Genomic DNA, 20,867 nt, shown 5'->3' on the forward strand with positions numbered 1-20,867 from the left:
ACACCCGGGCTCCAGTCTCCCGGCTGGCTGCCCACTCCCACTCCCAGTCCCAGGCCCGCGGACCTCTGGCCTTCCGGGGCCTCGGCCTCCCTGGGCTCCGGAAAACCGCGCGCCCAGGCCCCCGAGACGTGCACCCTTCGATAGCTCAGCTGGTAGAGCGGAGGACCGTAGCCCCAACAGCCATCTGTGGACATTCTTAGGTCGCTGGTTCGATTCCGGCTCGAAGGACGTGCCTGACGCTTTTGCGCGCACACCCGCGGCGCGGCGCGGCGCGGCACCCTGCCTGCCCACTCTCACCCAGCGCTCCGGACCCCGCCACCCCGGCTTCCTGGCGCGAGCTGCACCCACGGACCCCTGGGGAAGCCGCCTGTCGCCTCCTCCCCTGCTGAGGCATCTGCGCCTTTGCCCCATCCGGAGGCACACTCGCTGGGCCAGGCCAGCCACCACCAGAGCGCAAACACACACACGCAAACACACACACACACACACACACACACACACACACACACACAAGCTCCAGACCCGCTCTTTTCATTTTAGCCCGAGGGGAGGCCGCCTCCCCTTGCACCCTCCACATGCCCTCCGGCTCCGCCACTTTGCTCTACGCTGCAGCCTTCTGCCACCTCAGACCCTCCAGCTCTCCGGACACGCCAACTGGCCCTGCACACCGCGCGCCCACCTGCGCCACACAGCCCAGGGGTGGACCCACCTGGCACGCCCCTCACCCTGCCTGCTCCACTCCACACCCCTGCCTCCCGCCTCCCTCCTTCCACACACCAAGGAGCCATCTCTTGCTGCCTCTGTCTCCCACTGCTTCCAATTGCCCAGGCTGCGCTGCTCCACACACCCTATCTGTCTCCCTCTGGCCCTCACCCTGGGTTTGGGTCTTGCTGCCTTCCTGTGTGGATCTCTGTCCAGCTCTCGGGCTAGTTTTTGTTCTCACTCTCACTCTCTTTCATTCTCTGTTTCCCTGTCTCTCTGTCTCTGGGTCTCTCTGTCTGTCTGTCTGTCTGTCTGTCTGTCTGTCTCTTTCTCTCTCTCTCTGTCTCTTTCTCTCTCTGCGTGTGTCTCTCTCTCCTTGTGATTCTTCTGAAGTGTGCCTATGGATCTAGCTGCATTTGGTATGAAGTCTCCGGGTGCTGGGCCAGGAGGCCCATGCTTGCTTCATTCCGGATGATGGTGGCAGAGATGGACGGAGGGCTGACATGTGTTTCCGGTGGCCTCCTGGCTGGAGATGGCAGTTGGCTTGCCCTGCCTAAGGTCCCCAGCCTCTCGTGCCTCACCTCGTTCCAGTCTTCCCACCACTTCCGGAGGCCGCCACCATACTGTTAGGGGAAGTCTCTGGAAGAGCAAGGCTCCCTGAGAGCTCGGTGGGAAGGGGATACAATCCCCTAGTCCCATCGGCCTGCCCCCGAGCTGAGGGCTAAGCAGATGAGCTGAGGTGGCAGAGAGCAAACGCAGAGATTTGGCAAGAGCTCCAGGGACCCCAGATGAGGAAGGTGTCTGTGTGCCTGTGGCAGAGGGGGAAAAAGCGTGGGCTGAGCCGGAGAGAGTGTAAGCCTTAAGCGTGGCACAACCTGCCTGGAGGGTGTGAGCGGCTTCCTGCCTTTGGTGCCCAGATGTCTGAGGAGCCCGGAAAGGCCCTCCACGTTTCTCTTCTCGGGGTGTGAGTGTGTGTGTGTGTGTGTGTGTGTGTGTGTGTGTGTGTGTACGTACGTGTGCGTGCCCACGCTTATGGGTATGTGTGTGTGTGTGCCCGTGTGTCTGTGTGCGAGTTTGTGCTGGCGTGTCTGGGCGTGCTTGGGCTCCTTGGGGGAATGGAGGGAGGTGGGGGCCTCACTGCTCTCTGGCGGTGCCCAGTCCCGCTCGTGCAAAGGGCTCTGTGCAGAGGAGACTGCGACACGTGGGGCTGCAGGCCTCTTGGCCTCCTCGTCTGCAGAGGCCCCGGCCGGCCGCTGTCCCCACCGCCCCCACCTCAGGCTCACCAAGGCACAGGGCATGACAGTTCACCTTGAGTAGACAGGGGTGCCCGGGGACGCGCTGTGGAGCGTCCTTTGCTTGAGGCGGATGTCACCGCTCAGCAGTGGGGGAGAGGCCACGGCCAGCTCTGCGTGCCTGCCACGCGGGAGCCCGGTGAGCACTGGCCCGAGGCGCAAGCCTGGGCCTTGGCTGGACGGGCTCCCGTGCCTTTGGGGCGGGCAAGGGGACTGGGGGATGAGCTAGCTGGGTGGAGGACGCAGGCGGCCAGCGGTGCCTGAGGGTGGCCGCCACCCCAGTGGAGGATGCCTGGCCTCGGTGCGAGCCGCTGGCAGCTGCCCACCCGACCCCCGACCCCGACTGTGGGTCTCCGTCTGGGCGGCCAGCAGAGCCAACGTTCGGGGGCGCTGGGCACGCAGCACACAGAAACCTGTGGCAAGGCCTCGGTGGGCGCCTGGGCGGGGATCCGAACCGGACCCCGCAGTGGGCATGCTCTCTTGCGGCCTGGGCCCCTCGGGAAGCCATGGAGTTGCGCCCTCCCGCCCCTCTGCCAGGGGAGTCCCGCCGGGGCGGGCGTGGCAGAGGCTGCAGCCATGCCCGCACCCCACCCCTCCTGGGCTGGCCTGCCTGTGGACCCCTGTCGCCGTCCTGTCTGCGGGGGCCTCTGAGAGTCCGGGCCAAGCCCCAGGGCCACCGTCTCCCGCCACCGGGGGCGCAGCCGTGGCGCGGAGGGTGGGGGAATCCAGGTGCTTCCGGCTGGCGCCCCGACAGGGACCTCAGCCGGACCCCGTGGCGTGGCCTGGCTACTGCGCCTCTGCCCTTGGAGGTCGCCTGCTGGCCGCCCAGGCCGGATCTCCCGCTGCCCTCCCCTGTCGCCGCCCTCCTCCAGCCCACCCCGGCCCACCCCGGCCCACCCCGGCGCACCGACCCGGGCCGTGCACTCGGGGCTCCCCCGCAGCTTTCAGACCACCCGGGCGGCGCGGGCATCCCGCACGCCGGGCCACAGCGAGAGGCCACGACGGGCAAGAGGGCCGAGGCCGTGGGCGCGGATGGCACCCACTCAATCACAGACGCACTGCCCGCCCGCCCCGGTGCCCGCCCCGGTGCCCCCCCCCCCCGGCTGCCGCAACCGCTTCGCCCCCAGGCTGGGCTCCGCCCGCAAAGCAGAGCCACACCCGGGCTCCAGTCTCCCGGCTGGCTGCCCACTCCCACTCCCAGTCCCAGGCCCGCGGACCTCTGGCCTTCCGGGGCCTCGGCCTCCCTGGGCTCCGGAAAACCGTGCGCCCAGGCCCCCGAGACGTGCACCCTTCGATAGCTCAGCTGGTAGAGCGGAGGACCGTAGCCCCAACAGCCATCTGTGGACATTCTTAGGTCGCTGGTTCGATTCCGGCTCGAAGGACGTGCCTGACGCTTTTGCGCGCACACCCGCGGCGCGGCGCGGCGCGGCACCCTGCCTGCCCACTCTCACCCAGCGCTCCGGACCCCGCCACCCCGGCTTCCTGGCGCGAGCTGCACCCACGGACCCCTGGGGAAGCCGCCTGTCGCCTCCTCCCCTGCTGAGGCATCTGCGCCTTTGCCCCATCCGGAGGCACACTCGCTGGGCCAGGCCAGCCACCACCAGAGCGCAAACACACACACGCAAACACACACACACACACACACACACACACACACACACACACACAAGCTCCAGACCCGCTCTTTTCATTTTAGCCCGAGGGGAGGCCGCCTCCCCTTGCACCCTCCACATGCCCTCCGGCTCCGCCACTTTGCTCTACGCTGCAGCCTTCTGCCACCTCAGACCCTCCAGCTCTCCGGACACGCCAACTGGCCCTGCACACCGCGCGCCCACCTGCGCCACACAGCCCAGGGGTGGACCCACCTGGCACGCCCCTCACCCTGCCTGCTCCACTCCACACCCCTGCCTCCCGCCTCCCTCCTTCCACACACCAAGGAGCCATCTCTTGCTGCCTCTGTGTCTCCCACTGCTTCCAATTGCCCAGGCTGCGCTGCTCCACACACCCTATCTGTCTCCCTCTGGCCCTCACCCTGGGTTTGGGTCTTGCTGCCTTCCTGTGTGGATCTCTGTCCAGCTCTCGGGCTAGTTTTTGTTCTCACTCTCACTCTCTTTCATTCTCTGTTTCCCTGTCTCTCTGTCTCTGGGTCTCTCTGTCTGTCTGTCTGTCTGTCTGTCTGTCTGTCTCTTTCTCTCTCTCTCTGTCTCTTTCTCTCTCTGCGTGTGTCTCTCTCTCCTTGTGATTCTTCTGAAGTGTGCCTATGGATCTAGCTGCATTTGGTATGAAGTCTCCGGGTGCTGGGCCAGGAGGCCCATGCTTGCTTCATTCCGGATGATGGTGGCAGAGATGGACGGAGGGCTGACATGTGTTTCCGGTGGCCTCCTGGCTGGAGATGGCAGTTGGCTTGCCCTGCCTAAGGTCCCCAGCCTCTCGTGCCTCACCTCGTTCCAGTCTTCCCACCACTTCCGGAGGCCGCCACCATACTGTTAGGGGAAGTCTCTGGAAGAGCAAGGCTCCCTGAGAGCTCGGTGGGAAGGGGATACAATCCCCTAGTCCCATCGGCCTGCCCCCGAGCTGAGGGCTAAGCAGATGAGCTGAGGTGGCAGAGAGCAAACGCAGAGATTTGGCAAGAGCTCCAGGGACCCCAGATGAGGAAGGTGTCTGTGTGCCTGTGGCAGAGGGGGAAAAAGCGTGGGCTGAGCCGGAGAGAGTGTAAGCCTTAAGCGTGGCACAACCTGCCTGGAGGGTGTGAGCGGCTTCCTGCCTTTGGTGCCCAGATGTCTGAGGAGCCCGGAAAGGCCCTCCACGTTTCTCTTCTCGGGGTGTGAGTGTGTGTGTGTGTGTGTGTGTGTGTGTGTGTGTGTGTACGTACGTGTGCGTGCCCACGCTTATGGGTATGTGTGTGTGTGTGCCCGTGTGTCTGTGTGCGAGTTTGTGCTGGCGTGTCTGGGCGTGCTTGGGCTCCTTGGGGGAATGGAGGGAGGTGGGGGCCTCACTGCTCTCTGGCGGTGCCCAGTCCCGCTCGTGCAAAGGGCTCTGTGCAGAGGAGACTGCGACACGTGGGGCTGCAGGCCTCTTGGCCTCCTCGTCTGCAGAGGCCCCGGCCGGCCGCTGTCCCCACCGCCCCCACCTCAGGCTCACCAAGGCACAGGGCATGACAGTTCACCTTGAGTAGACAGGGGTGCCCGGGGACGCGCTGTGGAGCGTCCTTTGCTTGAGGCGGATGTCACCGCTCAGCAGTGGGGGAGAGGCCACGGCCAGCTCTGCGTGCCTGCCACGCGGGAGCCCGGTGAGCACTGGCCCGAGGCGCAAGCCTGGGCCTTGGCTGGACGGGCTCCCGTGCCTTTGGGGCGGGCAAGGGGACTGGGGGATGAGCTAGCTGGGTGGAGGACGCAGGCGGCCAGCGGTGCCTGAGGGTGGCCGCCACCCCAGTGGAGGATGCCTGGCCTCGGTGCGAGCCGCTGGCAGCTGCCCACCCGACCCCCGACCCCGACTGTGGGTCTCCGTCTGGGCGGCCAGCAGAGCCAACGTTCGGGGGCGCTGGGCACGCAGCACACAGAAACCTGTGGCAAGGCCTCGGTGGGCGCCTGGGCGGGGATCCGAACCGGACCCCGCAGTGGGCATGCTCTCTTGCGGCCTGGGCCCCTCGGGAAGCCATGGAGTTGCGCCCTCCCGCCCCTCTGCCAGGGGAGTCCCGCCGGGGCGGGCGTGGCAGAGGCTGCAGCCATGCCCGCACCCCACCCCTCCTGGGCTGGCCTGCCTGTGGACCCCTGTCGCCGTCCTGTCTGCGGGGGCCTCTGAGAGTCCGGGCCAAGCCCCAGGGCCACCGTCTCCCGCCACCGGGGGCGCAGCCGTGGCGCGGAGGGTGGGGGAATCCAGGTGCTTCCGGCTGGCGCCCCGACAGGGACCTCAGCCGGACCCCGTGGCGTGGCCTGGCTGCTGCGCCTCTGCCCTTGGAGGTCGCCTGCTGGCCGCCCAGGCCGGATCTCCCGCTGCCCTCCCCTGTCGCCGCCCTCCTCCAGCCCACCCCGGCCCACCCCGGCCCACCCCGGCGCACCGACCCGGGCCGTGCACTCGGGGCTCCCCCGCAGCTTTCAGACCACCCGGGCGGCGCGGGCATCCCGCACGCCGGGCCACAGCGAGAGGCCACGACGGGCAAGAGGGCCGAGGCCGTGGGCGCGGATGCCACCCACTCAATCACAGACGCACTGCCCGCCCGCCCCGGTGCCCGCCCCGGTGCCCGCCCCGGTGCCCGCCCCGGCTGCCGCAACCGCTTCGCCCCTGGGCTGGGCTCCGCCCGCAAAGCAGAGCCACACCCGGGCTCCAGTCTCCCGGCTGGCTGCCCACTCCCACTCCCAGTCCCAGGCCCGCGGACCTCTGGCCTTCCGGGGCCTCGGCCTCCCTGGGCTCCGGAAAACCGCGCGCCCAGGCCCCGGAGACGTGCACCCTTCGATAGCTCAGCTGGTAGAGCGGAGGACTGTAGCCCCAACAGCCATCTGTGGACATCCTTAGGTCGCTGGTTCGATTCCGGCTCGAAGGACGTGCCTGACGCTTTTGCGCGCACACCCGCGGCGCGGCGCGGCGCGGCGCCCTGCCTGCCCACTCTCACCCAGCGCTCCGGACCCCGCCACCCCGGCTTCCTGGCTCGAGCTGCACCCACGGACCCCTGGGGAAGCCGCCTGTCGCCTCCTCCCCTGCTGAGGCATCTGCGCCTTTGCCCCATCCGGAGGCACACTCGCTGGGCCAGGCCAGCCACCACCAGAGCGCAAACACACACACGCAAACACACACACACACACACACAAGCTCCAGAGCCGCTCTTTTCATTTTAGCCCGAGGGGAGGCCGCCTCCCCTTGCACCCTCCACATGCCCTCCGGCTCCGCCACTTTGCTCTACGCTGCAGCCTTCTGCCACCTCAGACCCTCCAGCTCTCCGGACACGCCAACTGGCCCTGCACACCGCGCGCCCACCTGCGCCACACAGCCCAGGGGTGGACCCACCTGGCACGCCCCTCACCCTGCCTGCTCCACTCCACACCCCTGCCTCCCGCCTCCCTCCTTCCACACACCAAGGAGCCATCTCTTGCTGCCTCTGTCTCCCACTGCTTCCAATTGCCCAGGCTGCGCTGCTCCACACACCCTATCTGTCTCCCTCTGGCCCTCACCCTGGGTTTGGGTCTTGCTGCCTTCCTGTGTGGATCTCTGTCCAGCTCTCGGGCTAGTTTTTGTTCTCACTCTCACTCTCTTTCATTCTCTGTTTCCCTGTCTCTCTGTCTCTGGGTCTCTCTGTCTGTCTGTCTGTCTGTCTGTCTGTCTGTCTCTTTCTCTCTCTCTCTGTCTCTTTCTCTCTCTGCGTGTGTCTCTCTCTCCTTGTGATTCTTCTGAAGTGTGCCTATGGATCTAGCTGCATTTGGTATGAAGTCTCCGGGTGCTGGGCCAGGAGGCCCATGCTTGCTTCATTCCGGATGATGGTGGCAGAGATGGACGGAGGGCTGACATGTGTTTCCGGTGGCCTCCTGGCTGGAGATGGCAGTTGGCTTGCCCTGCCTAAGGTCCCCAGCCTCTCATGCCTCACCTCGTTCCAGTCTTCCCACCACTTCCGGAGGCCGCCACCATACTGTTAGGGGAAGTCTCTGGAAGAGCAAGGCTCCCTGAGAGCTCGGTGGGAAGGGGATACAATCCCCTAGTCCCATCGGCCTGCCCCCGAGCTGAGGGCTAAGCAGATGAGCTGAGGTGGCAGAGAGCAAACGCAGAGATTTGGCAAGAGCTCCAGGGACCCCAGATGAGGAAGGTGTCTGTGTGCCTGTGGCAGAGGGGGAAAAAGCGTGGGCTGAGCCGGAGAGAGTGTAAGCCTTAAGCGTGGCACAACCTGCCTGGAGGGTGTGAGCGGCTTCCTGCCTTTGGTGCCCAGATGTCTGAGGAGCCCGGAAAGGCCCTCCACGTTTCTCTTCTCGGGGTGTGAGTGTGTGTGTGTGTGTGTGTGTGTGTGTGTGTGTGTGTACGTACGTGTGCGTGCCCACGCTTATGGGTATGTGTGTGTGTGTGCCCGTGTGTCTGTGTGCGAGTTTGTGCTGGCGTGTCTGGGCGTGCTTGGGCTCCTTGGGGGAATGGAGGGAGGTGGGGGCCTCACTGCTCTCTGGCGGTGCCCAGTCCCGCTCGTGCAAAGGGCTCTGTGCAGAGGAGACTGCGACACGTGGGGCTGCAGGCCTCTTGGCCTCCTCGTCTGCAGAGGCCCCGGCCGGCCGCTGTCCCCACCGCCCCCACCTCAGGCTCACCAAGGCACAGGGCATGACAGTTCACCTTGAGTAGACAGGGGTGCCCGGGGACGCGCTGTGGAGCGTCCTTTGCTTGAGGCGGATGTCACCGCTCAGCAGTGGGGGAGAGGCCACGGCCAGCTCTGCGTGCCTGCCACGCGGGAGCCCGGTGAGCACTGGCCCGAGGCGCAAGCCTGGGCCTTGGCTGGACGGGCTCCCGTGCCTTTGGGGCGGGCAAGGGGACTGGGGGATGAGCTAGCTGGGTGGAGGACGCAGGCGGCCAGCGGTGCCTGAGGGTGGCCGCCACCCCAGTGGAGGATGCCTGGCCTCGGTGCGAGCCGCTGGCAGCTGCCCACCCGACCCCCGACCCCGACTGTGGGTCTCCGTCTGGGCGGCCAGCAGAGCCAACGTTCGGGGGCGCTGGGCACGCAGCACACAGAAACCTGTGGCAAGGCCTCGGTGGGCGCCTGGGCGGGGATCCGAACCGGACCCCGCAGTGGGCATGTTCTCTTGCGGCCTGGGCCCCTCGGGAAGCCATGGAGTTGCGCCCTCCCGCCCCTCTGCCAGGGGAGTCCCGCCGGGGCGGGCGTGGCAGAGGCTGCAGCCATGCCCGCACCCCACCCCTCCTGGGCTGGCCTGCCTGTGGACCCCTGTCGCCGTCCTGTCTGCGGGGGCCTCTGAGAGTCCGGGCCAAGCCCCAGGGCCACCGTCTCCCGCCACCGGGGGCGCAGCCGTGGCGCGGAGGGTGGGGGAATCCAGGTGCTTCCGGCTGGCGCCCCGACAGGGACCTCAGCCGGACCCCGTGGCGTGGCCTGGCTGCTGCGCCTCTGCCCTTGGAGGTCGCCTGCTGGCCGCCCAGGCCGGATCTCCCGCTGCCCTCCCCTGTCGCCGCCCTCCTCCAGCCCACCCCGGCCCACCCCGGCCCACCCCGGCGCACCGACCCGGGCCGTGCACTCGGGGCTCCCCCGCAGCTTTCAGACCACCCGGGCGGCGCGGGCATCCCGCACGCCGGGCCACAGCGAGAGGCCACGACGGGCAAGAGGGCCGAGGCCGTGGGCGCGGATGCCACCCACTCAATCACAGACGCACTGCCCGCCCGCCCCGGTGCCCGCCCCGGTGCCCCCCCCCCCCGGCTGCCGCAACCGCTTCGCCCCCAGGCTGGGCTCCGCCCGCAAAGCAGAGCCACACCCGGGCTCCAGTCTCCCGGCTGGCTGCCCACTCCCACTCCCAGTCCCAGGCCCGCGGACCTCTGGCCTTCCGGGGCCTCGGCCTCCCTGGGCTCCGGAAAACCGCGCGCCCAGGCCCCCGAGACGTGCACCCTTCGATAGCTCAGCTGGTAGAGCGGAGGACTGTAGCCCCAACAGCCATCTGTGGACATCCTTAGGTCGCTGGTTCGATTCCGGCTCGAAGGACGTGCCTGACGCTTTTGCGCGCACACCCGCGGCGCGGCGCGGCGCGGCACCCTGCCTGCCCACTCTCACCCAGCGCTCCGGACCCCGCCACCCCGGCTTCCTGGCGCGAGCTGCACCCACGGACCCCTGGGGAAGCCGCCTGTCGCCTCCTCCCCTGCTGAGGCATCTGCGCCTTTGCCCCATCCGGAGGCACACTCGCTGGGCCAGGCCAGCCACCACCAGAGCGCAAACACACACACGCAAACACACACACACACACACACACACACACACACACACACACACACACACACAAGCTCCAGACCCGCTCTTTTCATTTTAGCCCGAGGGGAGGCCGCCTCCCCTTGCACCCTCCACATGCCCTCCGGCTCCGCCACTTTGCTCTACGCTGCAGCCTTCTGCCACCTCAGACCCTCCAGCTCTCCGCACACGCCAACTGGCCCTGCACACCGCGCGCCCACCTGCGCCACACAGCCCAGGGGTGGACCCACCTGGCACGCCCCTCACCCTGCCTGCTCCACTCCACACCCCTGCCTCCCGCCTCCCTCCTTCCACACACCAAGGAGCCATCTCTTGCTGCCTCTGTCTCCCACTGCTTCCAATTGCCCAGGCTGCGCTGCTCCACACACCCTATCTGTCTCCCTCTGGCCCTCACCCTGGGTTTGGGTCTTGCTGCCTTCCTGTGTGGATCTCTGTCCAGCTCTCGGGCTAGTTTTCGTTCTCACTCTCACTCTCTTTCATTCTCTGTTTCCCTGTCTCTCTGTCTCTGGGTCTCTCTGTCTGTCTGTCTGTCTGTCTGTCTGTCTCTTTCTCTCTCTCTCTGTCTCTTTCTCTCTCTGCGTGTGTCTCTCTCTCCTTGTGATTCTTCTGAAGTGTGCCTATGGATCTAGCTGCATTTGGTATGAAGTCTCCGGGTGCTGGGCCAGGAGGCCCATGCTTGCTTCATTCCGGATGATGGTGGCAGAGATGGACGGAGGGCTGACATGTGTTTCCGGTGGCCTCCTGGCTGGAGATGGCAGTTGGCTTGCCCTGCCTAAGGTCCCCAGCCTCTCGTGCCTCACCTCGTTCCAGTCTTCCCACCACTTCCGGAGGCCGCCACCATACTGTTAGGGGAAGTCTCTGGAAGAGCAAGGCTCCCTGAGAGCTCGGTGGGAAGGGGATACAATCCCCTAGTCCCATCGGCCTGCCCCCGAGCTGAGGGCTAAGCAGATGCGCTGAGGGGGCAGAGAGCAAACGCAGAGATTTGGCAAGAGCTCCAGGGACCCCAGATGAGGAAGGTGTCTGTGTGCCTGTGGCAGAGGGGGAAAAAGCGTGGGCTGAGCCGGAGAGAGTGTAAGCCTTAAGCGTGGCACAACCTGCCTGGAGGGTGTGAGCGGCTTCCTGCCTTTGGTGCCCAGATGTCTGAGGAGCCCGGAAAGGCCCTCCACGTTTCTCTTCTCGGGGTGTGAGTGTGTGTGTGTGTGTGTGTGTGTGTGTGTGTGTGTACGTACGTGTGCGTGCCCACGCTTATGGGTATGTGTGTGTGTGTGCCCGTGTGTCTGTGTGCGAGTTTGTGCTGGCGTGTCTGGGCGTGCTTGGGCTCCTTGGGGGAATGGAGGGAGGTGGGGGCCTCACTGCTCTCTGGCGGTGCCCAGTCCCGCTCGTGCAAAGGGCTCTGTGCAGAGGAGACTGCGACACGTGGGGCTGCAGGCCTCTTGGCCTCCTCGTCTGCAGAGGCCCCGGCCGGCCGCTGTCCCCACCGCCCCCACCTCAGGCTCACCAAGGCACAGGGCATGACAGTTCACCTTGAGTAGACAGGGGTGCCCGGGGACGCGCTGTGGAGCGTCCTTTGCTTGAGGCGGATGTCACCGCTCAGCAGTGGGGGAGAGGCCACGGCCAGCTCTGCGTGCCTGCCACGCGGGAGCCCGGTGAGCACTGGCCCGAGGCGCAAGCCTGGGCCTTGGCTGGACGGGCTCCCGTGCCTTTGGGGCGGGCAAGGGGACTGGGGGATGAGCTAGCTGGGTGGAGGACGCAGGCGGCCAGCGGTGCCTGAGGGTGGCCGCCACCCCAGTGGAGGATGCCTGGCCTCGGTGCGAGCCGCTGGCAGCTGCCCACCCGACCCCCGACCCCGACTGTGGGTCTCCGTCTGGGCGGCCAGCAGAGCCAACGTTCGGGGGCGCTGGGCACGCAGCACACAGAAACCTGTGGCAAGGCCTCGGTGGGCGCCTGGGCGGGGATCCGAACCGGACCCCGCAGTGGGCATGTTCTCTTGCGGCCTGGGCCCCTCGGGAAGCCATGGAGTTGCGCCCTCCCGCCCCTCTGCCAGGGGAGTCCCGCCGGGGCGGGCGTGGCAGAGGCTGCAGCCATGCCCGCACCCCACCCCTCCTGGGCTGGCCTGCCTGTGGACCCCTGTCGCCGTCCTGTCTGCGGGGGCCTCTGAGAGTCCGGGCCAAGCCCCAGGGCCACCGTCTCCCGCCACCGGGGGCGCAGCCGTGGCGCGGAGGGTGGGGGAATCCAGGTGCTTCCGGCTGGCGCCCCGACAGGGACCTCAGCCGGACCCCGTGGCGTGGCCTGGCTGCTGCGCCTCTGCCCTTGGAGGTCGCCTGCTGGCCGCCCAGGCCGGATCTCCCGCTGCCCTCCCCTGTCGCCGCCCTCCTCCAGCCCACCCCGGCCCACCCCGGCGCACCGACCCGGGCCGTGCACTCGGGGCTCCCCCGCAGCTTTCAGACCACCCGGGCGGCGCGGGCATCCCGCACGCCGGGCCACAGCGAGAGGCCACGACGGGCAAGAGGGCCGAGGCCGTGGGCGCGGATGCCACCCACTCAATCACAGACGCACTGCCCGCCCGCCCCGGTGCCCGCCCCGGCTGCCGCAACCGCTTCGCCCCCGGGCTGGGCTCCGCCCGCAAAGCAGAGCCACACCCGGGCTCCAGTCTCCAGGCTGGCTGCCCACTCCCACTCCCAGTCCCAGGCCCGCGGACCTTTGGCCTTCCGGGGCCTCGGCCTCCCTGGGCTCTGGAAAACCGCGCGCCCAGGCCCCGGAGACGTGCACCCTTCGATAGCTCAGCTGGTAGAGCGGAGGACAGTAGCCCCAACAGCCATCTGTGGACATTCTTAGGTCGCTGGTTCGATTCCGGCTCGAAGGACGTGCCTGACGCTTTTGCGCGCACACCCGCGGCGCGGCGCGGCGCGGCACCCTGCCTGCCCACTCTCACCCAGCGCTCCGGACCCCGCCACCCCGGCTTCCTGGCTCGAGCTGCACCCACGGACCCCTGGGGAAGCCGCCTGTCGCCTCCTCCCCTGCTGAGGCATCTGCGCCTTTGCCCCATCCGGAGGCACACTCGCTGGGCCAGGCCAGCCACCACCAGAGCGCAAACACACACACGCAAACACACACACACACACACACACACACACACACACACACACACAAGCTCCAGACCCGCTCTTTTCATTTTAGCCCGAGGGGAGGCCGCCTCCCCTTGCACCCTCCACATGCCCTCCGGCTCCGCCACTTTGCTCTACGCTGCAGCCTTCTGCCACCTCAGACCCTCCAGCTCTCCGGACACGCCAACTGGCCCTGCACACCGCGCGCCCACCTGCGCCACACAGCCCAGGGGTGGACCCACCTGGCACGCCCCTCACCCTGCCTGCTCCACTCCACACCCCTGCCTCCCGCCTCCCTCCTTCCACACACCAAGGAGCCATCTCTTGCTGCCTCTGTCTCCCACTGCTTCCAATTGCCCAGGCTGCGCTGCTCCACACACCCTATCTGTCTCCCTCTGGCCCTCACCCTGGGTTTGGGTCTTGCTGCCTTCCTGTGTGGATCTCTGTCCAGCTCTCGGGCTAGTTTTTGTTCTCACTCTCACTCTCTTTCATTCTCTGTTTCCCTGTCTCTCTGTCTCTGGGTCTCTCTGTCTGTCTGTCTGTCTGTCTGTCTGTCTCTTTCTCTCTCTCTCTGTCTCTTTCTCTCTCTGCGTGTGTCTCTCTCTCCTTGTGATTCTTCTGAAGTGTGCCTATGGATCTAGCTGCATTTGGTATGAAGTCTCCGGGTGCTGGGCCAGGAGGCCCATGCTTGCTTCATTCCGGATGATGGTGGCAGAGATGGACGGAGGGCTGACATGTGTTTCCGGTGGCCTCCTGGCTGGAGATGGCAGTTGGCTTGCCCTGCCTAAGGTCCCCAGCCTCTCGTGCCTCACCTCGTTCCAGTCTTCCCACCACTTCCGGAGGCCGCCACCATACTGTTAGGGGAAGTCTCTGGAAGAGCAAGGCTCCCTGAGAGCTCGGTGGGAAGGGGATACAATCCCCTAGTCCCATCGGCCTGCCCCCGAGCTGAGGGCTAAGCAGATGAGCTGAGGTGGCAGAGAGCAAACGCAGAGATTTGGCAAGAGCTCCAGGGACCCCAGATGAGGAAGGTGTCTGTGTGCCTGTGGCAGAGGGGGAAAAAGCGTGGGCTGAGCCGGAGAGAGTGTAAGCCTTAAGCGTGGCACAACCTGCCTGGAGGGTGTGAGCGGCTTCCTGCCTTTGGTGCCCAGATGTCTGAGGAGCCCGGAAAGGCCCTCCACGTTTCTCTTCTCGGGGTGTGAGTGTGTGTGTGTGTGTGTGTGTGTGTGTGTGTGTGTACGTACGTGTGCGTGCCCACGCTTATGGGTATGTGTGTGTGTGTGCCCGTGTGTCTGTGTGCGAGTTTGTGCTGGCGTGTCTGGGCGTGCTTGGGCTCCTTGGGGGAATGGAGGGAGGTGGGGGCCTCACTGCTCTCTGGCGGTGCCCAGTCCCGCTCGTGCAAAGGGCTCTGTGCAGAGGAGACTGCGACACGTGGGGCTGCAGGCCTCTTGGCCTCCTCGTCTGCAGAGGCCCCGGCCGGCCGCTGTCCCCACCGCCCCCACCTCAGGCTCACCAAGGCACAGGGCATGACAGTTCACCTTGAGTAGACAGGGGTGCCCGGGGACGCGCTGTGGAGCGTCCTTTGCTTGAGGCGGATGTCACCGCTCAGCAGTGGGGGAGAGGCCACGGCCAGCTCTGCGTGCCTGCCACGCGGGAGCCCGGTGAGCACTGGCCCGAGGCGCAAGCCTGGGCCTTGGCTGGACGGGCTCCCGTGCCTTTGGGGCGGGCAAGGGGACTGGGGGATGAGCTAGCTGGGTGGAGGACGCAGGCGGCCAGCGGTGCCTGAGGGTGGCCGCCACCCCAGTGGAGGATGCCTGGCCTCGGTGCGAGCCGCTGGCAGCTGCCCACCCGACCCCCGACCCCGACTGTGGGTCTCCGTCTGGGCGGCCAGCAGAGCCAACGTTCGGGGGCGCTGGGCACGCAGCACACAGAAACCTGTGGCAAGGCCTCGGTGGGCGCCTGGGCGGGGATCCGAACCGGACCCCGCAGTGGGCATGCTCTCTTGCGGCCTGGGCCCCTCGGGAAGCCATGGAGTTGCGCCCTCCCGCCCCTCTGCCAGGGGAGTCCCGCCGGGGCGGGCGTGGCAGAGGCTGCAGCCATGCCCGCACCCCACCCCTCCTGGGCTGGCCTGCCTGTGGACCCCTGTCGCCGTCCTGTCTGCGGGGGCCTCTGAGAGTCCGGGCCAAGCCCCAGGGCCACCGTCTCCCGCCACCGGGGGCGCAGCCGTGGCGCGGAGGGTGGGGGAATCCAGGTGCTTCCGGCTGGCGCCCCGACAGGGACCTCAGCCGGACCCCGTGGCGTGGCCTGGCTGCTGCGCCTCTGCCCTTGGAGGTCGCCTGCTGGCCGCCCAGGCCGGATCTCCCGCTGCCCTCCCCTGTCGCCGCCCTCCTCCAGCCCACCCCGGCCCACCCCGGCCCACCCCGGCGCACCGACCCGGGCCGTGCACTCGGGGCTCCCCCGCAGCTTTCAGACCACCCGGGCGGCGCGGGCATCCCGCACGCCGGGCCACAGCGAGAGGCCACGACGGGCAAGAGGGCCGAGGCCGTGGGCGCGGATGCCACCCACTCAATCACAGACGCACTGCCCGCCCGCCCCGGTGCCCGCCCCGGTGCCCGCCCCGGTGCCCGCCCCGGCTGCCGCAACCGCTTCGCCCCTGGGCTGGGCTCCGCCCGCAAAGCAGAGCCACACCCGGGCTCCAGTCTCCCGGCTGGCTGCCCACTCCCACTCCCAGTCCCAGGCCCGCGGACCTCTGGCCTTCCGGGGCCTCGGCCTCCCTGGGCTCCGGAAAACCGCGCGCCCAGGCCCCGGAGACGTGCACCCTTCGATAGCTCAGCTGGTAGAGCGGAGGACTGTAGCCCCAACAGCCATCTGTGGACATCCTTAGGTCGCTGGTTCGATTCCGGCTCGAAGGACGTGCCTGACGCTTTTGCGCGCACACCCGCGGCGCGGCGCGGCGCGGCGCCCTGCCTGCCCACTCTCACCCAGCGCTCCGGACCCCGCCACCCCGGCTTCCTGGCTCGAGCTGCACCCACGGACCCCTGGGGAAGCCGCCTGTCGCCTCCTCCCCTGCTGAGGCATCTGCGCCTTTGCCCCATCCGGAGGCACACTCGCTGGGCCAGGCCAGCCACCACCAGAGCGCAAACACACACACGCAAACACACACACACACACACACAAGCTCCAGACCCGCTCTTTTCATTTTAGCCCGAGGGGAGGCCGCCTCCCCTTGCACCCTCCACATGCCCTCCGGCTCCGCCACTTTGCTCTACGCTGCAGCCTTCTGCCACCTCAGACCCTCCAGCTCTCCGGACACGCCAACTGGCCCTGCACACCGCGCGCCCACCTGCGCCACACAGCCCAGGGGTGGACCCACCTGGCACGCCCCTCACCCTGCCTGCTCCACTCCACACCCCTGCCTCCCGCCTCCCTCCTTCCACACACCAAGGAGCCATCTCTTGCTGCCTCTGTCTCCCACTGCTTCCAATTGCCCAGGCTGCGCTGCTCCACACACCCTATCTGTCTCCCTCTGGCCCTCACCCTGGGTTTGGGTCTTGCTGCCTTCCTGTGTGGATCTCTGTCCAGCTCTCGGGCTAGTTTTTGTTCTCACTCTCACTCTCTTTCATTCTCTGTTTCCCTGTCTCTCTGTCTCTGGGTCTCTCTGTCTGTCTGTCTGTCTGTCTGTCTGTCTGTCTCTTTCTCTCTCTCTCTGTCTCTTTCTCTCTCTGCGTGTGTCTCTCTCTCCTTGTGATTCTTCTGAAGTGTGCCTATGGATCTAGCTGCATTTGGTATGAAGTCTCCGGGTGCTGGGCCAGGAGGCCCATGCTTGCTTCATTCCGGATGATGGTGGCAGAGATGGACGGAGGGCTGACATGTGTTTCCGGTGGCCTCCTGGCTGGAGATGGCAGTTGGCTTGCCCTGCCTAAGGTCCCCAGCCTCTCGTGCCTCACCTCGTTCCAGTCTTCCCACCACTTCCGGAGGCCGCCACCATACTGTTAGGGGAAGTCTCTGGAAGAGCAAGGCTCCCTGAGAGCTCGGTGGGAAGGGGATACAATCCCCTAGTCCCATCGGCCTGCCCCCGAGCTGAGGGCTAAGCAGATGAGCTGAGGTGGCAGAGAGCAAACGCAGAGATTTGGCAAGAGCTCCAGGGACCCCAGATGAGGAAGGTGTCTGTGTGCCTGTGGCAGAGGGGGAAAAAGCGTGGGCTGAGCCGGAGAGAGTGTAAGCCTTAAGCGTGGCACAACCTGCCTGGAGGGTGTGAGCGGCTTCCTGCCTTTGGTGCCCAGATGTCTGAGGAGCCCGGAAAGGCCCTCCACGTTTCTCTTCTCGGGGTGTGAGTGTGTGTGTGTGTGTGTGTGTGTGTGTGTGTGTGTGTACGTACGTGTGCGTGCCCACGCTTATGGGTATGTGTGTGTGTGTGCCCGTGTGTCTGTGTGCGAGTTTGTGCTGGCGTGTCTGGGCGTGCTTGGGCTCCTTGGGGGAATGGAGGGAGGTGGGGGCCTCACTGCTCTCTGGCGGTGCCCAGTCCCGCTCGTGCAAAGGGCTCTGTGCAGAGGAGACTGCGACACGTGGGGCTGCAGGCCTCTTGGCCTCCTCGTCTGCAGAGGCCCCGGCCGGCCGCTGTCCCCACCGCCCCCACCTCAGGCTCACCAAGGCACAGGGCATGACAGTTCACCTTGAGTAGACAGGGGTGCCCGGGGACGCGCTGTGGAGCGTCCTTTGCTTGAGGCGGATGTCACCGCTCAGCAGTGGGGGAGAGGCCACGGCCAGCTCTGCGTGCCTGCCACGCGGGAGCCCGGTGAGCACTGGCCCGAGGCGCAAGCCTGGGCCTTGGCTGGACGGGCTCCCGTGCCTTTGGGGCGGGCAAGGGGACTGGGGGATGAGCTAGCTGGGTGGAGGACGCAGGCGGCCAGCGGTGCCTGAGGGTGGCCGCCACCCCAGTGGAGGATGCCTGGCCTCGGTGCGAGCCGCTGGCAGCTGCCCACCCGACCCCCGACCCCGACTGTGGGTCTCCGTCTGGGCGGCCAGCAGAGCCAACGTTCGGGGGCGCTGGGCACGCAGCACACAGAAACCTGTGGCAAGGCCTCGGTGGGCGCCTGGGCGGGGATCCGAACCGGACCCCGCAGTGGGCATGCTCTCTTGCGGCCTGGGCCCCTCGGGAAGCCATGGAGTTGCGCCCTCCCGCCCCTCTGCCAGGGGAGTCCCGCCGGGGCGGGCGTGGCAGAGGCTGCAGCCATGCCCGCACCCCACCCCTCCTGGGCTGGCCTGCCTGTGGACCCCTGTCGCCGTCCTGTCTGCGGGGGCCTCTGAGAGTCCGGGCCAAGCCCCAGGGCCACCGTCTCCCGCCACCGGGGGCGCAGCCGTGGCGCGGAGGGTGGGGGAATCCAGGTGCTTCCGGCTGGCGCCCCGACAGGGACCTCAGCCGGACCCCGTGGCGTGGCCTGGCTGCTGCGCCTCTGCCCTTGGAGGTCGCCTGCTGGCCGCCCAGGCCGGATCTCCCGCTGCCCTCCCCTGTCGCCGCCCTCCTCCAGCCCACCCCGGCCCACCCCGGCCCACCCCGGCGCACCGACCCGGGCCGTGCACTCGGGGCTCCCCCGCAGCTTTCAGACCACCCGGGCGGCGCGGGCATCCCGCACGCCGGGCCACAGCGAGAGGCCACGACGGGCAAGAGGGCCGAGGCCGTGGGCGCGGATGCCACCCACTCAATCACAGACGCACTGCCCGCCCGCCCCGGTGCCCGCCCCGGTGCCCGCCCCGGTGCCCGCCCCGGCTGCCGCAACCGCTTCGCCCCTGGGCTGGGCTCCGCCCGCAAAGCAGAGCCACACCCGGGCTCCAGTCTCCCGGCTGGCTGCCCACTCCCACTCCCAGTCCCAGGCCCGCGGACCTCTGGCCTTCCGGGGCCTCGGCCTCCCTGGGCTCCGGAAAACCGCGCGCCCAGGCCCCGGAGACGTGCACCCTTCGATAGCTCAGCTGGTAGAGCGGAGGACTGTAGCCCCAACAGCCATCTGTGGACATCCTTAGGTCGCTGGTTCGATTCCGGCTCGAAGGACGTGCCTGACGCTTTTGCGCGCACACCCGCGGCGCGGCGCGGCGCGGCGCCCTGCCTGCCCACTCTCACCCAGCGCTCCGGACCCCGCCACCCCGGCTTCCTGGCTCGAGCTGCACCCACGGACCCCTGGGGAAGCCGCCTGTCGCCTCCTCCCCTGCTGAGGCATCTGCGCCTTTGCCCCATCCGGAGGCACACTCGCTGGGCCAGGCCAGCCACCACCAGAGCGCAAACACACACACGCAAACACACACACACACACACACACACACACACACACACACACACACACACAAGCTCCAGACCCGCTCTTTTCATTTTAGCCCGAGGGGAGGCCGCCTCCCCTTGCACCCTCCACATGCCCTCCGGCTCCGCCACTTTGCTCTACGCTGCAGCCTTCTGCCACCTCAGACCCTCCAGCTCTCCGGACACGCCAACTGGCCCTGCACACCGCGCGCCCACCTGCGCCACACAGCCCAGGGGTGGACCCACCTGGCACGCCCCTCACCCTGCCTGCTCCACTCCACACCCCTGCCTCCCGCCTCCCTCCTTCCACACACCAAGGAGCCATCTCTTGCTGCCTCTGTCTCCCACTGCTTCCAATTGCCCAGGCTGCGCTGCTCCACACACCCTATCTGTCTCCCTCTGGCCCTCACCCTGGGTTTGGGTCTTGCTGCCTTCCTGTGTGGATCTCTGTCCAGCTCTCGGGCTAGTTTTTGTTCTCACTCTCACTCTCTTTCATTCTCTGTTTCCCTGTCTCTCTGTCTCTGGGTCTCTCTGTCTGTCTGTCTGTCTGTCTGTCTGTCTGTCTCTTTCTCTCTCTCTCTGTCTCTTTCTCTCTCTGCGTGTGTCTCTCTCTCCTTGTGATTCTTCTGAAGTGTGCCTATGGATCTAGCTGCATTTGGTATGAAGTCTCCGGGTGCTGGGCCAGGAGGCCCATGCTTGCTTCATTCCGGATGATGGTGGCAGAGATGGACGGAGGGCTGACATGTGTTTCCGGTGGCCTCCTGGCTGGAGATGGCAGTTGGCTTGCCCTGCCTAAGGTCCCCAGCCTCTCGTGCCTCACCTCGTTCCAGTCTTCCCACCACTTCCGGAGGCCGCCACCATACTGTTAGGGGAAGTCTCTGGAAGAGCAAGGCTCCCTGAGAGCTCGGTGGGAAGGGGATACAATCCCCTAGTCCCATCGGCCTGCCCCCGAGCTGAGGGCTAAGCAGATGAGCTGAGGTGGCAGAGAGCAAACGCAGAGATTTGGCAAGAGCTCCAGGGACCCCAGATGAGGAAGGTGTCTGTGTGCCTGTGGCAGAGGGGGAAAAAGCGTGGGCTGAGCCGGAGAGAGTGTAAGCCTTAAGCGTGGCACAACCTGCCTGGAGGGTGTGAGCGGCTTCCTGCCTTTGGTGCCCAGATGTCTGAGGAGCCCGGAAAGGCCCTCCACGTTTCTCTTCTCGGGGTGTGAGTGTGTGTGTGTGTGTGTGTGTGTGTGTGTGTGTGTGTGTACGTACGTGTGCGTGCCCACGCTTATGGGTATGTGTGTGTGTGTGCCCGTGTGTCTGTGTGCGAGTTTGTGCTGGCGTGTCTGGGCGTGCTTGGGCTCCTTGGGGGAATGGAGGGAGGTGGGGGCCTCACTGCTCTCTGGCGGTGCCCAGTCCCGCTCGTGCAAAGGGCTCTGTGCAGAGGAGACTGCGACACGTGGGGCTGCAGGCCTCTTGGCCTCCTCGTCTGCAGAGGCCCCGGCCGGCCGCTGTCCCCACCGCCCCCACCTCAGGCTCACCAAGGCACAGGGCATGACAGTTCACCTTGAGTAG

At 66.9% G+C, this 20,867-nt stretch overlaps 7 non-coding genes across 7 annotated transcripts; all 7 read left to right on the plus strand.

Annotated features, from left to right (window-relative positions):
- Nucleotides 1-134: 134 nt before the first annotated feature.
- On the plus strand, nt 135-228 carry Trnay-gua (transfer RNA tyrosine (anticodon GUA)). The gene is made up of 2 exons: nt 135-171; nt 193-228. It is a non-coding gene; the product is annotated as a tRNA-Tyr (tRNA).
- A 3,054-nt stretch (nt 229-3,282) lies between these two features.
- Nucleotides 3,283-3,376, plus strand: Trnay-gua (transfer RNA tyrosine (anticodon GUA)). Its single transcript has 2 exons — nt 3,283-3,319; nt 3,341-3,376. It is a non-coding gene; the product is annotated as a tRNA-Tyr (tRNA).
- Nucleotides 3,377-6,440: 3,064 nt separating this feature from the next.
- Nucleotides 6,441-6,534, plus strand: Trnay-gua (transfer RNA tyrosine (anticodon GUA)). Its single transcript has 2 exons — nt 6,441-6,477; nt 6,499-6,534. It is a non-coding gene; the product is annotated as a tRNA-Tyr (tRNA).
- A 3,032-nt stretch (nt 6,535-9,566) lies between these two features.
- On the plus strand, nt 9,567-9,660 carry Trnay-gua (transfer RNA tyrosine (anticodon GUA)). Its single transcript has 2 exons — nt 9,567-9,603; nt 9,625-9,660. It is a non-coding gene; the product is annotated as a tRNA-Tyr (tRNA).
- A 3,030-nt stretch (nt 9,661-12,690) lies between these two features.
- Nucleotides 12,691-12,784, plus strand: Trnay-gua (transfer RNA tyrosine (anticodon GUA)). Its single transcript has 2 exons — nt 12,691-12,727; nt 12,749-12,784. It is a non-coding gene; the product is annotated as a tRNA-Tyr (tRNA).
- A 3,056-nt stretch (nt 12,785-15,840) lies between these two features.
- On the plus strand, nt 15,841-15,934 carry Trnay-gua (transfer RNA tyrosine (anticodon GUA)). The gene is made up of 2 exons: nt 15,841-15,877; nt 15,899-15,934. It is a non-coding gene; the product is annotated as a tRNA-Tyr (tRNA).
- Nucleotides 15,935-18,974: 3,040 nt separating this feature from the next.
- Trnay-gua (transfer RNA tyrosine (anticodon GUA)) lies at nt 18,975-19,068 on the plus strand. The gene is made up of 2 exons: nt 18,975-19,011; nt 19,033-19,068. It is a non-coding gene; the product is annotated as a tRNA-Tyr (tRNA).
- The last annotated feature ends 1,799 nt before the right edge of the window (nt 19,069-20,867 follow it).

This window comes from Cavia porcellus, unplaced genomic scaffold (genome assembly GCF_034190915.1).
Source record: "Cavia porcellus strain 051 isolate PalLab524CR breed Dunkin Hartley unplaced genomic scaffold, mCavPor4.1 scaffold_26, whole genome shotgun sequence".
In the NCBI taxonomy this organism is placed as follows: Eukaryota; Metazoa; Chordata; class Mammalia; order Rodentia; family Caviidae; genus Cavia; species Cavia porcellus.